This window comes from Lepus europaeus, chromosome 3 (genome assembly GCF_033115175.1).
Source record: "Lepus europaeus isolate LE1 chromosome 3, mLepTim1.pri, whole genome shotgun sequence".
NCBI classification, from domain to species: domain Eukaryota; kingdom Metazoa; phylum Chordata; class Mammalia; order Lagomorpha; family Leporidae; genus Lepus; species Lepus europaeus.
This window is the reverse complement of record NC_084829.1, coordinates 118488808-118497260: the sequence shown is the minus strand read 5'-3', so window position 1 is coordinate 118497260 and position 8453 is coordinate 118488808. Positions and strand designations below refer to the sequence as shown.

The 8453-nt window shown below is 41.4% G+C and overlaps 1 pseudogene; it reads right to left on the bottom strand.

Annotated features, from left to right (window-relative positions):
- Window positions 1–6869: 6869 nt before the first annotated feature.
- LOC133757076 (large ribosomal subunit protein eL15-like) lies at window positions 6870–7763 on the bottom strand (annotated as a pseudogene).
- Between the last annotated feature and the right edge of the window lie 690 nt (window positions 7764–8453).

The following is an 8453-nucleotide window of genomic DNA, read 5'->3' as shown; positions in this document are numbered from 1 at the left end:
TCTTTTCTTTCTGTTTCACTGTGGTGAGTTTGATTACAACATGTCATGGTGAGGATCTCTTTTGGTCATGTTTATTAGGGGTTCTATGAGCTTCCTCTACTAGGATATCTCTGTCCTTCTCCAAGCATGGGAAGTTCTCTGCTAGTATCTCACTAAAAAGGCATTCTAATCCTTTTCTCCCTCTCCATGCCTTCAGGAACTCCTAGAACCCGAATGTTGGGTTTTTTAATAGTATCCTGTAGATTCCCATCATTTTTTAGATTTCTAATTTCTTCTTCTTTTCTTTGGTTTGACTGTACACTTTCCTGTGCTCTGTCTTCTAAGTCTGATATTCTCTCTTCTGCTTCACTGACTCTGTTTTTAAGGCTCTCTAATGTGTTTGTCATTTGATCTATTGAATTCTTCATTTCATTATGATTCCTCTTCACTATCATGTTTCTTAGTTTCATGTTCTCTTAGTTGCTTCATTTCATTTTGATTCCTCCTTAATATTTCATTTTCATGAGAGAGATTTTCTATCTTGTCCATTAAGGATTTCTGTAGTTCAAGAATTTGTTTTTGAGAACTTCTTAATGTTCTTATCAATTTTTTAAGATCCATTTCTTCTATCTGATTATCTTCATAATCTTGAATTGGGGTGTCTTTTTCATTTGAGGGCGTCATAGTGTCTTCCTTGTTCTTGTTTCCTTGATTTCTGCATTTGTTGTTTGGCATTGTGGAAATATTCTTTTGTTTCTTCACTGTAGTTTAGTTTTTTTTTTTCTCATTATACTATAACTCTAGATTAAGTGGACTGTCTGCTTTTGATGGATCCTTAAAAGCTGTGATGGGTGTGGCCAGAGAGCTCTGTTTGGTTCTTCAGTGTTAAGGGTGTGTCAAAGGTGACTCACCCAGGTTGTTCTTTCTCTCACTTGCTCACTCACTCTCTCTCTCTCTCTCTCTCTTTTTTTTTGACTCAGAAGGGAAATAATTCTGCACAGCTGAGTGGAATTGAGGGTAGTCGATGTATGAAATCTGGCCCCTGTGGTTATTCGTCTGCTCTACCCCATGGACCACACAAAGGGTCTATGCACCCCTCAGTGTGTTCTCAAATTTCTCCACAGTCTCTCACCATGTTTCCAAGGTTACCAAGTTTGTGTACTCGGTGAGTTCTCTCACCAACCCTCAGATTTTCACAGTCTCAGTTCATTAGCTCCACACCTTCACTAGCTCCTAATTTCCTGTTATTTCTCCCCACCAGAGTCAGGTTTTTCTGCTTGGCTGATGGCGGGCGCCGCTTTACCTATGTCCAAAATAGCACCTGCTCTTTGTCTTGCTTGGCTTTGTAAGGTGAGTGGAGAGAGAGGCTCGCATCCGTGTCTGTTCCCCTTATTTATTCATTTTTTTTCTCTCCTCCAGTTAGCCTGGTGAACTTTCCCCAGCGGGGCTTCAAGCCTCATTCCCTGTAGGCTCCTTCTGCTGTTTCCCACCAAGGTTTTTGTCACACCTCCCCTTCCAGCACTGGCACATAGACTCTGTGGCTCGACTTCCGAGCCATGGGTATCCTTGCTCTCCCCATAGGTCCTCCGTGTCACATCCACCAGATCCGGAAGAGTTTCCTCTGCAATTTTTTCCCCCAGCCTTTTCCTGAGACTACAGTTACTCCACTTTTATTAAACTATCTTTTCCCGGACTATCAGTGCATGTCCTCACTTTCTGCCATCTTGGCTCCGCCCCAATTTCCACTTTTCAACAAACTTCTTTAAGTACCCTCCTCCCTATGGCCTTCAATATCTAGGCTGTTGATTTCAGAAAACATAACTTGGACTAGCTTATATAGCCCACCAACTGGCAGGGACCCACATTAAATACAAGGTGCAAAAAACATTACAGGAAAAATGTTAGAACATCTAATACATTTTTTTTTTCAGTATGACCTGAAGTTTCAGAACAGTGTTATAACTCAAAAGAAGTCCAGATCCAATTTTGGTCCAAAAAAATTTTGATTACAGTATTGCAATTAGGACAGAGTGATTTCATTCTCAACTCAGGAGTATCTGTACACTAGGCCTTTGAAATTATCCAGTGGCACCATTTGTGTGGTTGATCTGAATACCTAGAGTCACTTGAGACCAGTCCTGTCAAAATGAGCTTTTGGGAAGTCTCAACCTCCCAAGCAATTGTCTCTCACATGAAGCCCTGCTAAGCAGAGTGTCCCCTGCCCAGATGGAAAACATCAAGGGCTTGCATGCAGAGCTCATCAACTGCCAGTTTCAGCTTGTGCAAGAATTCTTTGATTTCCCAGCAGATGATGTCACCCCACAGATTTGCTGTGCCCAGGTTTTCAGCTGCTCACAGCCAACTCCCTGCTCCAGCAAGATTCAGAGACCAGCCTACACCCAGGAATGACCATTCATGCATTTCATTTCCAGCAGCTACTTCCTCAAGAATTAGAGGCACCAAGGGGTCTCTCAGCCCAAGTCTTCATGACACATGGCAGCTGGCTCAAGCATTATGACTAGCAGGGGAACAAGGTCTTCAATACCAACAGTCTATGGAGGAAACTTAAGGAGAAAACCTGGGCCATTGCTGTGTTAGCCTTTGTGAAGAATTCTTCAGACTGCTGTACTTCCTCACATCCTTAGTCAGGGTCTCTAATCCTGGAAAGTGCCTCTGCCCTCTGCTCTAGCCCTATATACCTGCATTATCAGCAGGTCTTCACCTTCCAGGTCACTGTGGCCTTTGCAATGAGTCAGAGCCTCTTTCTTCTTTCCTTATACTCCTTCCAAGTCACATATTTCAAGCTCTTTCTGCTGCTGGCCAGAACTACCAATAAGATGGCATATGTTAAGTTTACAACCCACTTGGACTTTGTTCCATAGAATTCTTCAGCACAATCATAATCATTCCCACATATTCTTCAACATCACTTAAGCTTCTGCCTCCAAGGTGTTGTGAAGCCAAGTTTAGCCTCATTGTTAATTGGTTTAAATTGTTGAGAAGATACTCTGAGTCCTTTCAGAAACAAGCCAAGGCTTGTGTGGCTGTAATAACAGTGACACTGAGTGTTCACACCAAAGCTAGTCTCAGAAGATCCAAGTCCTTCTTTTGATGTACACTTTACTTTCTGATCTCTCTCTTTTTTTATTTGATAGAGTTAGACAGTGAGAGAAAGCGACAGAGAGAAAGGTCTTCCTTCCATTGGTTCACTCCCCAAATGGCCTCTATGTCCGGAGCTATGCTGATCTGAAGCCAGGAGCCAGGTGCTTCTTCCTTGTCTCCCATGCAGTGCAGGGGTCCAAGCACCTGGGCCATCATCCACTGCCTTCAAGATCTATAAATCAGTTGTCTTCATTAGATCATTTCTGTATGCAATGGTTATAAGAGTTTACCTTTCCTCTGAGTGATATAAATTCAGATTTGATCCATCATTGAACTTTTGTAACTTACTGAAGCACATCTTACTCTTAGCCTCAGCCATCCCCCAGTGGTGCACTGTGTGCTCAGAGGACTCTCAGTGCTCCCCCCATCACATAAGGGCACTGAAGGTATACCCGGGAATATCCTTAGTCTGGGGGAAGGATCTTTCTTTTCTGTGTTGAGGAGCCAACACAGTGAGCATTTATGGTTTACTATGAAGAAAGCACAATGATACAATTATCACAGTGCAAGGCAAACAGGAAGAACTTGAGAACCTTGATGACGTCTAAGATTATGCCACTTTCCATGACTTCCTTTTCATTATTCAGTTACATTCAATTTAACTGAACATTTACTTGTCACACACTAAGACCAGAATCTCTGATATTTACTATGGGGTAAGCAAAAAAATAACTTCAACATGATCCTGAAAAGTTTACAAAATAGTCAAGGAGAAAAGACACAAATATAAACAAGCATATTACAGGCAGAAAGACAGTGGTATCACAAAGTTATTAGGTTCTATAGGAGAACTAAGGGAGAAAGTGATAGACTAGAATTACCAACAAATCTATTATGTGAAAATGGCGTTTGGTCTGGGCTTTGAAAATGAGCTAGGATTCCAGCAGGAAAAGGTGGTAAAGAAGACTGTGAATTGAAGGTTTATTTGGGAAACAGTAAATAATTCAGCATGACAAGCTTGCATGGTACCTAAAAGGAAAGACAAACGTAGCACTGCAATTTTAAACAGGGGCCAGGAAGGAGCTATATTTCAGATAAACACTGTATCAAGTATGTACTATGCAAATACTTGCCCTATAACATACCTATTACCCACTCTATTTTCAACAATAATTTCTCTTTGGGAGAATATTTCATGTTCACTAATTTGTAAACATTGGGAAGCAGAATTTTATATTCCATTCAGCCATAACCAACAGCACCAACAATGGCCATAATATTCTGCCTCAATATTGGTATCCGTTGTATATCAGATCTGACTTGCCTCTTTTCCTACAGCTTTAAAAGGCTTGCTTGAATTCAAGATGTCATTCAGTGGTCTCTTCTTTTTTCTTAATTCTGTAAACTTAAGATAATTAAAGCAATATCTGTTTTCCTCTTTATTCTTCTACGGAATGTGTTCATTCACGTGCCTCTACAACAAAATTGGCTTACCTACCAAATACAACATTCAGATGTCTCACTGAGCTCTATATACATCAAGTCATTACCAGTTGAGAGGCTGGCATTGCATCATAGTGCGTTAAGCTGCTGCCGGCAATACCAGCATCCCATGTGAGCACCAGTTCTAGTTAGACTATTCCAGTTCCTCTCCAGCTCTCTGCTAATGTGCTTGGGAAAGCAGTTGAAGATGGTTCAAGCCCTTGGTCCCTGCACCCAAGTGGAAGACATGGATGAAGCTCCTGTCTCCTGGCTTCAGATTGGCCTAACCTTAGCCATTCTGGCTATTTGGAGAATGAACCTGCAGATTCTCTCTCTCTTTCTCTCTCTCTCTCTCTCTCTCTCTCTCTCTCTCTCTCCCTGTCTCCCTCTCTCCCTTCCTCTGTTTTACCTTTAAAATAAATACATAAATCTTTTTTAATATAATTTGTTTAGCCTAATTTCAGTGGATTTCTCATTGAGGCATAGCATGACATGATCTGGGCTTTCCTCCTTCAACTTGTAACTGAGCATTTCCAACTGAACGTTTGGCCTTCAAGGGCACTGCAGAAGTAGAGAAAGCACTAGGAGCTCATGAGGGATGTTTTAAGAGACATATCTGCCCTCACTACACTGTGCAAAAACTTGTAAGTATTGCCCCAGCTTAACTGTGAATGTGGTCAAGAAAAGAAGAGCTATGATAAAGAGCAGTAGCCACCTGCCCCAGAGAATGCATCCCATTTAGACCCTCCCCTTAATCTGATTTCATACCAATACTCTCTACTCCAAAACTACAGCAGAATGTTCCTTTCATTGGGACATTTAATACAGAACAAAGCTTCCTAAGTCCTGAATTATACATTTTCCTAGAGGGAATGAGCAAAATTGCTTTGTACAGTTGTTCTATTAAGAGATCTAAATCCCTTTCTTTCTAAAGCAGTCATTAAAATAACACCAATTTTCTGAAAGCTAGCATAACATCAAATCTGAATTATTAAGAGTATATTCTTTGAGTTCATCAGAATTTATTCTAATCAGGGTTCCATTGCACACTCCTCTTCTTGGAGAAGTACCTTTATGCCATGAAAAACACAATTTCTGGATGACTGCTTCTTTCATTTAAATTTTAGGTTATGTATTTCTTTTCCATCTTTTCTCAACCATTTTGTTATGCAGAATAAAAAAGATGAAAGCTTTCCCTTTCTTTACCTTTTCCTGTTCTTTTCATTGCCTCCTTGCCTTTTCCACATGTGCTTAGTCTCTAGCTCTGTCCTGTCTTTCCTCTGTCCCAAAATTCTCATGCACAGCAGAATTCCAGACTTTACAGAAGGAGGGGATGGCAGGACTCCTACCGTTGCTCCTCTGATCATTTTTGTCTTCACATCAGACACTTTCTGTCTCAGACCCATATATTTTCATTAGAACCCACCTCCACTTCTTGATCCTCTGTCACATCTTAGTCTCCTCCTCCCTCAGATATGAAAGCCAAGCTGAATTATTCAGTGTCACAAGCAAAGCTTAAATGCAATCCTGTGAGCTTAGAGGGCAGGAGTCTGCCTCACTTTATCAATACTAAAATGAAAACATACGATGAATAAGCAAATACATCTATAACTAAATCTGCTATATCCTAGGGCATGAAAAAGTAAACTGTGCCCAATTGTCCTTACAGCTCACAAGTTTATAATGAATTTTACATGTTTAAAGGATTGTAAGAATAAAAGAATAGTATGGGACAGAGACCATATGTGGCCCACCATATCTAAAACACTTATTTTCTATCCTTTTATAAACACGTTTGCTGACTCCTATTCTATAGTCTAGAATTTTTTAAAAAAATTTTTATGAATGGCAAAAGATTTATTGGGAGGAAAGACAGCAGTGGTCAAGGGAGGCCTTCAGACTGACACCAACAAAAGGAGAGAAGAAAGGAAGGAGAATTCATTACAGAGCCCCCCAGACAGTGACGTAGCTATGAAGATGTTGTAGCTAGCCCAATGGAGAGCTCCTGTTTAAAGATTAATCATAGAGGGGACTCTCATTGAGCAGAAAGTGCCAGACCCTAGTGAGCCTGCAACGCTCAGCTATCAGGTAGGAGTAACTCATCAGGAGTGTTGCCTTGATGTGAATGCTGCCACAGATCCCAAAAATGTAGCAGTTGGAGGTTGTCATCTCACTACCATCCTCGTAACAGGTTCTTAACCTGAGTCAGTTCCATTTCTCTGTTGTCTCCCCTACCCTACTACTTCTGTTTGCCAGGATTCAAATTTCTTTTTTTTTTCTCTTTTAAAGTGTTTATTTTACACCTATTTTACCACACATCATGTTTTAAACACTGACACATGAATCCCCTAATAAGATAAAAGTTTACCTTATTAGAAACAAGATACACCAGTCTTCAAACATTATTGCACTTTTAACTTTCATAATTTGACAAAGCATTCATGAAATTATTGGCAGGCTAGTTTTAACAGACAAATAACACCTTTAAGCAGACGTTGACTGTCCTAAATGGTTTATTAGGTATGAATTTTACAAACATTACTTGAGTTAGCGGTAACGGTGCAGCTGGAGGGTTTTGCGCCTTCTCCAGGTTGCATGGCGAGAACCACCAATAGTGTGGTGGAACTTGTGACCCTTTCCAAGGCCACGACTCTTGTGGCCTGCAGATGTCAGCCCACGCATTTCCCTGTGCTTGTGGACTGGCTTGGTGATCCACTTGGTGTTAGGATTTCTTCTGATGGCTTTATGGAATGGATTAATGAGGATAACCTCAAAGAATTTGTATGTGGAATCTTCACCAATCCAGTAAGAATTCAGGACTCTCAGAGCTCCACAGTGGCGCCCAGCTCGTTCCTCGGCAACAGACTGAAGGCTTAGTGCAAACTTGAGCTGGTTAACGCCATGATGGACAGGCTTGCCATAGACCGCACCCTTGGGCACCCAGCGCTTGCGGCCACCACGGCGCACACGAATCCTATAGATGACATAACCTTGTTTGGCCTTGTAGCCCACCTGCGCGCCTTGTCGGGCCACGTGGGGCGAGGCGCCCTGTGCAGCATGGAGAGCTGGCGGTACTGCCAGCGGCGGACCCACAGGAGAAAGCGCATCACGTCCGACTGCTTCTTTCTCCTTAGCTCCTGGATGTACTTGTACGCGCCCATCCTGGCTTACCTGATGGCTGCCGGCAAACGGAAAGGAAGGAGCCTTTCTCAAATTGTTTTATCCTTTGAAATCCAATTAAATCTTCATACAAATATATCAGACAACACTCTAATGAATAATTATGAAAAAAGAATGAAAGTTGATGCAGATTTCTGCAGTATTTGTTTAGATTTTGCACATTACAAATATTATTCTCTCCCTGTAAAATAAAGAAAACCTTTTAAAATAAACTGCTTGCATTTCCATGAACTATTTTTGTTCTTCATATTTAAACATGACGCTTCTAACAAGATTCTTCTCAGCCAGGACACTCACATGACTGATGCATGAGCTCTAATCACTCAAGGCTATGTAACGCCTTTTGCAAGCCTGTCACCATTCCATAGTACACAGGACACTGTGTTGGGCCTCTTATCTCCAGCTGTTGAATGTCATCACACCACCTGCTGGCATTACTTGTCCAATTTCTCTTATCTAACACAATTTCTTAACCACCACATGTGCATGTGCACATGTACACGCACATACATGCATACACACATACTACTACATGTCTCCTCACTATGTCATCAATACCTTTGTGCATTTCCTCCTGATTGTACAAGGGACCCTCCCTTTGTCTGCACTGCCTCTTCTCTCCCTTAAACTTTCTACTCATCTTTCAAGGTTTCAGAGTCCATTTCAGGTTCTTCTCTTGTCACAAATCTTCCCTAGCTACTCAACTCCCA